A 9,235-nucleotide genomic window follows, 5' to 3' on the forward strand; every position below is an offset into this window, starting at 1 on the left:
GAAAAATTATTTGAAGCAGTGATGGCCAAAATATCCCCAAATTGTTGAAAAAAATTACAAATTGAAGAAGCTTAGCAAACCAAAGAAAGATCTATCTGAGAGGGTTTCTGGATCCACATGTGAAGATCTTGGAAGTCACCACTCTGCCCTAACAATAACTAAAAAGCTAAAAACACTGGAAATCAACAATTCTTCTTGGATACTTAAGAGAAAGGAGGACACAGGGCCAACCACTCCACCAACATTAGAGCGAAAGACAGGCAAATACAGGGTGTCATGGCTTATAAAGCAGAGACTCATGACCTGAAACCTCCCAGGAAGCTGTGCCAGGGTAGGAAAGCCTGAACTCAGATGAATTGCTGGAGGCACAGTGTTCGCAACTGTGAGAGTTAAAAACTCCAGGGGCACCCGGTCATAAGGGGGGCCCCACAATATTGTGAGATTTACCCCAGAAGCTCAACCAGGTTCCCACGGTAAATATTAGAGAATAATGCCCTCCTGCTTCCAGCTGGAGGAAGGAAGAGGAACCATTTTGAAATGCATCGGACACTCTGTTCTTCCTAACAAGGCCTGCCCTCAGGGGAAACTAGTTAACTAGAGCCTAACTTCCTAGTGTATTATCAGAGCGTAACTGACCCGGGAAAGGGAAATGCCCAACTGCAGTCAGCTCTAGTCTACCAGGTGGGAGAAGGGAAATATCCAACTTCAGCCCATTCTAGCTATCCAGTCCCACCTAAGAAGGAAGAAAAAAACTGAAAAGCTCTGAAAAGTTCTTAGTCTAGAGGCATAGGCTCTCTAAAAGACTGAGACCTAAATCTTAGGACTATAATCTTAGAATGCTTCCTCTCCCCCACAAACCCACCACCACATTATTAAATGCCCATTTACAGCTATTACTTTTATGTAGTACATAATGTGCTGCTATCAAGAAAAAATTACATGGCATACCGAAGGGCAAAAAATACAATCTGAAGAGACAGAGCAAACATCAGAACCAGACGTGGGAGGGATTTTGAAATTATCAGGATGGCAATTTAAAACAACCATGATTAATATGCTAAAGGCTCTAACGGATAAAGTAGACAGCATGTAAGAACAGATGGGCAATGTGAGCAGAGATGACAATCCTAGAAAAGGACCAAAAAGAAACGCTGGAGATCAAAAATACTATAACAGAAATAGAAAATGCCTTTGGTGAGCATTATTAGTAGAATGTCACATCTGAGGAAAGAATTTCTGAGTTAGAGGATATATAAATAGAATCCTCAAAAACTAAAAAGCAAAGAGAACCAAGACTGAAAAAAAAACAGAAAAGAATATCCTTGGATTGTGGAATAACTACAGAAGGTGTAATAGACACATAATGTGAATATCAAAAGGAGAAAAAAAGAGAAAGAAACAGAAGAAATATTTGAAACAATAATGACTGAGAATTTCCCAAAAATAATGTCAGACACCAAACTACAGATCCAGGAAGCTCAGAAAAAACCAAACAGGATTAAGGCCAAAAATACTATACCTAGGTATACCTTTTTCAAACTACAGAAAATCAAAGATTAAAAAAACCCTGAAAAAATCCAAAGGAAAAAGAAATCTTACTTATTAAGGAACAAAGAAAAGAATTACATCTGTCTTCCCCTCAGAAGCCATGCCAACAAGAAGAGAATGGAGTGAAATATTTAAATTGATGAGAGAAAAAAACACCAACCTGGAATTCTGTACTCTGAGAATTTATCCTTGAAAAGGGAAGGAGAAACAACTCAAACTAGAATCTTACATGCAGGAAAAATATCTTTGACAAAAGCAAAGACATCTTCAGACAATCAAAAACTAAGAAAATTGCTCACCAGCAGATACGCAATACAAATAATGTTAAGGGAAGATATTCAGGCTGAAGGAAAATTATAGCAAATAATTTTGTCAGGAAGATACAAAATCACCAGAAATGCCTAATATGTGGGTATTGTTGGCTATAGTGTAATTTAAAAAACAAAAAATAAAAACTAAAAAAACATTCAAGAGATTTTGGGGCACTTGAATGGTTCTAATTTATTCTCTACTTGATCAAATTCATCAGAAAATCCTTTGTCTTCATGTATATATTACCTTGTGTTGATTAATATTTGCTTCTTGGCCCTTACATTTTTCTCACTTCTCCATCCCCACCAATCCTTTAAAAAGTCATAATGAACTTTAAGAAGCCCACATTTAGAAAAATCTTTAAGATACATGAGAAAATATTCAGGAGGTTGTAGCTGAACTCCTTGTTTAAGTTCAAATGTAACTAGATGACATTAAAAAAATTCATTGTGGAACTATATTTTGCTTTATTTCTTGTGTATTGGCCAATTATTACTTTGTAAAACTAACAAACAAAAAAGAGTATACAATCCCATACCTTAAATGCTTAAACAACACAAAAATCAACCCAAACATAAACAAATATTGTTGTATTACAATCTGTCAAATACAGCAACTTGAGATCTTCTATAAGCAGAAATATAAAATAAATAGAAATCTTTTCAAAGTCACTAGATACCATTATATATTTTACCAATTAGACATAATTCCCCTAAACTGACTAGGCAATTCGTTTTTTTTTTTTAAATAATGAAGCCAAACTTGTAAATCCTAATGACTATTAAAATCTCTTCAGTTTTTCCTCTACTATTTGGTTTAAATGTACTTGTTTTTCTAGTTGTAATATTTTTAGAAAATAAATAAATTTGTACTTATAGATCGAGATATATAAATTCCACCTTATAATGTTACAGACCAGCAGAAACATAAAAAACTGACTAGTTGATTAAACACTACTGTTCAGAGATTCAGAAAACTTCTTTCTTTCCTCAACTGATACCAATTACGTGAAGAAGCCTCACAAACTTTTGAACATTAGATTTTCTCATTCAAGAAATAGGCATAATGTACTGTCTACCTCACAGGAGCTTTCTGAATATCAGATAGATAATGTGTAACTACATGTACAAGGTAAAAGAGCAAAACCTTGGTGATCTTTTTTAAGTATGCTTGTATTATCAACTTTGTGTGCACACACACACATATATATTTTGCTTAATGTAAGTGTTTACATTGTAATAGTCTGTATATGGTATGGATATGGTTCATTTTAGATCGTACTTCAGTCACCTGTTCTTTAGATTTTCTTCATGAAATAGAATATGAATGGTTGGATGCAAAAATATCTGTACACAAATCCTAGTACCTGGATTGGTAGAGAAGAAAACCAAAACCTTTTGAAACGGATATCTTATCTGGAAGTCCCAAACATAGCTAAAGGGGGCCCATGGACCCTTTAACATTGTTCACAGAAATGTTTCTGTCTGTGCCTATGTTCGTTTTTCTGAGATGTATCATAAAGACAACAAATTCTCAATGGCATTTTAGACATAATTTGTTTAAGAACCTAAGAAAATGGATTGTTTCAATTTGTAAATACTAACAATTACAAAAGGACTTTGAGAACTGTAAAGCACCATACAACAAAAAAGTATCAATGACACAGTGTCTCACATCACAGTGTCTCACCATCATATGCATAAGTAGATACTCTTACATATCTGTCAGGTGAATAGATTATATTTAGGGAACAAATATGACTCCTTAAGTACTTACCCCATCACCTATCATATCTAATACGTAATAGTAGTATAAAAGACAGAGCTTCAGATTGTGCTGTAACACGAGTTCTGGCTTTTATCTATATATTACAAGTCATCTTTCTATACATAGCTAGGCCTCTATTAACTCAAGTTGGATTTATTTAACTCAAGTATCAATGTCTATACCACATTCTGACAGCACAGTCATCTTCTCTATTGAATAAGTTACTCTAAATGTAACTTATTCAAGCTCTCTGTTTGCACACTCTAACCCAGCAGGAGACACAGACAAAGCTCTAAACTTTCAATTATTTCCTTATCTCTGAAAATATGCCAATGAATAAATTCAAGGAAAGACTAAGTTTGTACTGTGAGCTTATGCTTTGTCATACTTTTCCAGGGTGGACTACAATATGTAATTTGATGAGCAAGAAAGGAAAGTTAGGCATGTTTCCACCTTCTTCAGTGTAAGATTCTTACTGTTGGATTTCATTCGTTTCACATTGAGTAGACTATTCCACATATCTCACCACCTCACCTCACTCATGTAACCCAACTGCCCAACCTCAGTGGGGCAAGAATCAGAAATGGTTACAGGGCCTTGAGCTTTCCTGCTCTCAATGGGAACATTGAGGGAACGCTTCCTCAATGTTCCCTCACCTCAATGTTCCATCTTCCACCAGTCTGCAAAGTGAAATCAAGTTTCACCCCTGTTCTGATCTTGCTCCCTAACCCTACTCGTGATCCTTTGGCTGGCCAGACTCAGAGACCCTGTCCTAACTTTCTCTTCAGCCTACTTATTTCTAACGCCCGTGTGCAGCCACTCTTTAGCCAATAGAAGTGAAAACTGGTGTCAGCAAACATGAAAAGGAACAATAACAAGCGTCTTGGTCAAATGGCAAAAAATTATGCTGTGTTCATAAAAAATGGCTTACTCTGCTTTCATTAGAGTTAGGTAGCAGCTTAATACAAATTCAAATGGAAAGATGATTTTAAAAACTAATTTGAAAAAACCCAGTTAAAAATATGATTTCACTCCTATGAAAAAAGTGCCAAATCAGTGTACATGTGAAGAGTTAGGAAATTATACAATGCTTTCAATTGATTTTCTCTAAGCAGTAGGATTATGGGCTCATTTTTCTTTTAAAAAGATCATTTTTTTGGTTCCTATTTTTAGTATTATTAATGTACTTACTTATTTTATAAGAGAAATAAATGAGACAAAATCATTGTCCTTAAATGTTTTTCTAAAACAAAATTATGTCCATAGAGCCAGAAGTAAGACTGAGAAGATTTTTTAGAGTTTGCAGATTAATCTCAGAAAAAACTCCTAAAAAATCCTACTTCAAACAATTAACGTCTGATATTCCCTAGCCCAAGTAATTAAAAACACTTTTCCAATAATCAAGCTTAATTCAACCCAGGCATTAGATTATCCATTTCAAAGCATGGATAATTGAGAAATGATTATATATAATACATTATATGTAACATAGTATAATTAAAATTGCATATGGTATATAATAAATATATACTACAAATCATATCGTTGTATATTATTTATATATGCTATATATGTATGTATACACATATTTGTGTGTGTATATATATACCAAAAATTTCAACTACTAGTGACATTTACTTCTGCTTATAAAAATAATACTGTAGGTCAGAAATTAAATTAGATTATGTCCTTGTTTATAATTTCAAACACTCATGCTGGTCTTATGTAGAAATAAGTAAACTCATTCTTGGTTCATTGATTTCCCTCAAAGTGAAACAACTAGTATTGTTTCATGGCTCAGAGGAGCAAGGTAACTCATGGGAAATTCCATGTAATCAGCCAGTAAGTAGCACTTATTCTGAATTAGATCCTAGGGAATTACGTAGTGACCAATCAAGTACATTTTACTGTCCTCAAATTGCCAGAATTGATTTGTTCTAATTCAGCACCCTAGGTAAACATCAGCACCTCCTTGAACAGAACTCTACTGCCAATAATTCTTTATTAGGGATTAGGTACAATCATCGCCAACCCTCAAAAAGAACAAGAAATGGCCTCCCCAGAAATGACTGCTAACAAGATTCTCACAATGTCTGCGAATACAGACTTGAGGGTTGCTCACTTCTGTTTCTGGCCTCAGCTACCCAATGAGTAAATGAAAGCAAGAACAGGGTAAGAAAGGAATATTCTTTCTCCATCAATACTTTTAATATACAGTCATGAACAGAATCTTGGTGGAAATATGAACATTAAAGGTGCTTCTGGTAAGGGCTCAGAATGAAATGAGAAAGAATGTCATTGGAAACTGGAAGAAAGGTAATCCTTATTATACATCACAGAAAACGTGGCTGAATTTTATCTTATAGTTGTGCAGTAAGCAGAACTTGTGAGTGATGACCTTGGATCTTTAGCTCAGGAGAATTTCAAGGAAAATGTTGAAGGTGTGACCTGGATTCTTATTGTTGCTAATGGCAAAATATAAGAAGAAAAAGATAAATTGAAAAATGAAATGTTAAGAAAAAGGAGCCAACATTTGATAATCTGAAAAGTTCTCAGCCTATCCAAATTACAGGAGACACTAAAATTGAATTCACTATTAGGAAAGTGTGCTCTGGAGAAAAGGCCAAGTGTGTGGCTGAGCAACATTTATTAAAGAAATTACATGTGTGACTCATAGACCCACTTGACCATCTCAACAGAAACCAGGAATAAAGAAATGGAATAATCTACAAAAGGTCTGTGGAGAATAGAGATGGGATAATTTAAGAAAGATCTGTGGAGGACCCTTTTGTCTAACGGTGTGAATCCCCATGACATACACAGGAGACCCGCAAAGTTTTAGCGCATGTTGTACCAGTAGAAATACCGCCAACTTGGACTAAATGGCACAGAGAGAGGACAAAATGAAAAGGGAGAAGATTGTCAGACTTCCAGAATTCTACAGCAGGAAACAGACTGATATTGCTACTCAGGTACAAATGTGTACTATGTTTCAAGAAAGAGGAAGAATGACACAGAAGAATGAGCCACAGACATAGAGGCCTACAGAGGCATGGGCACAAAGGCTTATAGAGCTGTGACACGAAGGCAGAGGCCAGAGGCATGTGCATAGTGGGAGAAGTTGGAGACACAGACACACAGATGTAAAGATGTACTGAGCCACCACAGGCACAGAACCAAAGGCTTATGGAACTGCTTCTGGGGACAGAGCCTATGGAGCTGTCTTGAGTGCAAAGGCCTATAGAGCTGCAGTAGAACTAGACAGTGGAGACATGGGTCCAGAGGGCAGACATCTGAACCACAAGGGATTATCCCTAGGCCTTGAAATCTAATAGAATTTGGCTGCTTGTTTTGAACTTGCTTGGGACTAGTGACTCCTTTATTCCTTCTATTTTCTCCCTTTTGGAATAGGAGTGTTTACAACGGTTATCATATCCTTGTTCCATCATTGTGTGTTGGAAGTAGATAAATTGTTTCCTAGTTTCACAGGTCCACAGATGGGGAGGAATTTTTTTTTTGCTCCAGGATGAATTATACCCCGTATCTCACCCATATCTAGATTTAAATGATGACATTTGGGACTTTTGAGCTGATGATATTAAAATAGATTTTAAACTTAGATTTAACACTGTAATAGGTTAAAACTTTGGGGATTGTTGTAATGAGATGAAGGTATTTTGTGCATGGGGCAGATGTAAATTTAGGAGGACTAGAGGGTGGACTGAATGATGGCCCCAAAAAGATATATCCACATCCTATTGCCAGAAGCTGTGAATGTTAACTTATTTGGAAAAAGAGTTTTTGCAGATGTAATTAAATTAAGAATCTTGAGATAAAGAGATCATCTGGATTATCCTACTGAGCCTTAAATCCACTGACAAGTGTCCATATAAGCGATGCACAGAGGAGGAAACCATGTGACCGTGGAGATTGGAGAGATGCGGCCACAAGTCAAGGAGAACCTGGAGCCGCCACAAGTTGTAAGAAACAAGAAATGGATTCCCTTCTAGAGCATTCAGCGTTAGTGCAGCTCTGTTGACATCTTGATTTTGGACTCTGGCATCCAGAATGAGAGAATAAATTTCTGTTTTAAGCCACCAAGTTTGTGGTAATTTATTACAGCAGCCCTGGGAAACTAACACAGTACTGTAGTCTTTGGAAGCTAGAGGAGAGGAAGCCTAGTTTTCTTGTCCATACGCTCCTATAGTAGAGCTTCTATCATGCTGAATGCAAGGCATGAGAGAGGGGTGAGCAGATCATACGTGTGTCTGTAGCAGACACAAGAGCCACATACTTTTATTGTTCTTCCTGACTTTTTGCAGAGTCTCTTGAATAAATGTTTCTTTATTTGCTATCTGCTCTTAGGACAATTTCCAGATAGTTTAAATCATTGGGTTTTGAGGGTTTTTTTCATAATTTTCACCAGCTATGTTTGTTTTGTTGAGGAGCTGGTCCACAGAGGTCCTCACACCCGCATTCCAGAAGGGGATGTCCCAAGCTTGGTGTTTATTCCCGCCTGCCTCAGACTAAAACAACACAAGTAAGTGAAATAGAGAAGTTCGGTTAAAACAATCATATGTTTTGTCAGTATACAGTCTTATTTACTCACATATTGTTGAAAAAACTAAATGCCATACTGTTTAGTTGAAAATATGTAATTCTCTTTTACAAACTCATGTGGCAAGAACATAAAAATGCAATTTGCTTAAAATGAAGTAATCTTCAGCAGCCTTATCAAGGTTTTCCTTTTTATTCCCAATGGTGTATTTGAACAGTGTGATCTTCTTGCTCTCACAATCTTCCAAGCAAAGACCCTCATATTCAAAACTGCCTTTTTCAGAAAGAAAATAACCTTAACTCTGCTTTTTTATAGAGTTTGTAAGCATAGAATTTGAATAATATTTATCAAGGCTAAAATATGCCACGCTTTAAAATTTTTAGAACTCCAACCAAAAAGATAAAAAATCTACATTGCCATTTGCTTGATTTTATCTAAATAATGCATATATCTTTTCAATCAACCACCTAGAATTCTTGTACTTTAGGTACTTTTAAGAATGTTAATATTTTATTGTCTTATTCCAAGTCCTGCACAGAGCACTATAGAAATGATTGATATTCTGGAGAACTATGCTAAGAGATATGCTAACTATTCATTTATCTAGTTTCTCAAATCTTAGAACTCTGCTCTCAAACCAATTCAGATTTTGAAAAGTTACAAGCATAAAATATATATTACAAAAATTTTAGACACATTCTCTTCACTTTTACTAATGTCAATGATAAGAAAACAAACTCCTAATGAATCTTTACATTTTCGGTAATACGTATTCAAAGAAATTATATTGTGCAATGTCTCTTTTTCATTGCTATACAACTTCATCTTTATGTAATAGTAAATTCTTATAGATTTCCAGCAACTAAGTGGTTTGTGAGTCTTCTTAATCATACTTCTTAATATTTAATTACATCATATAGCTGTTAAGATTTATTAATAGCTGAAAATCATTTTGAATTTGAAGAGTGTCACAACAGTCTGATCATTATTTATTTACATGGAGAAATGCAAGACACTATGAAAGAAAACTGAACTCCTTCCAAGGCCAGG

Source organism: Diceros bicornis, chromosome 10 (genome assembly GCF_020826845.1).
Source record: "Diceros bicornis minor isolate mBicDic1 chromosome 10, mDicBic1.mat.cur, whole genome shotgun sequence".
Classification (NCBI taxonomy): domain Eukaryota; kingdom Metazoa; phylum Chordata; class Mammalia; order Perissodactyla; family Rhinocerotidae; genus Diceros; species Diceros bicornis.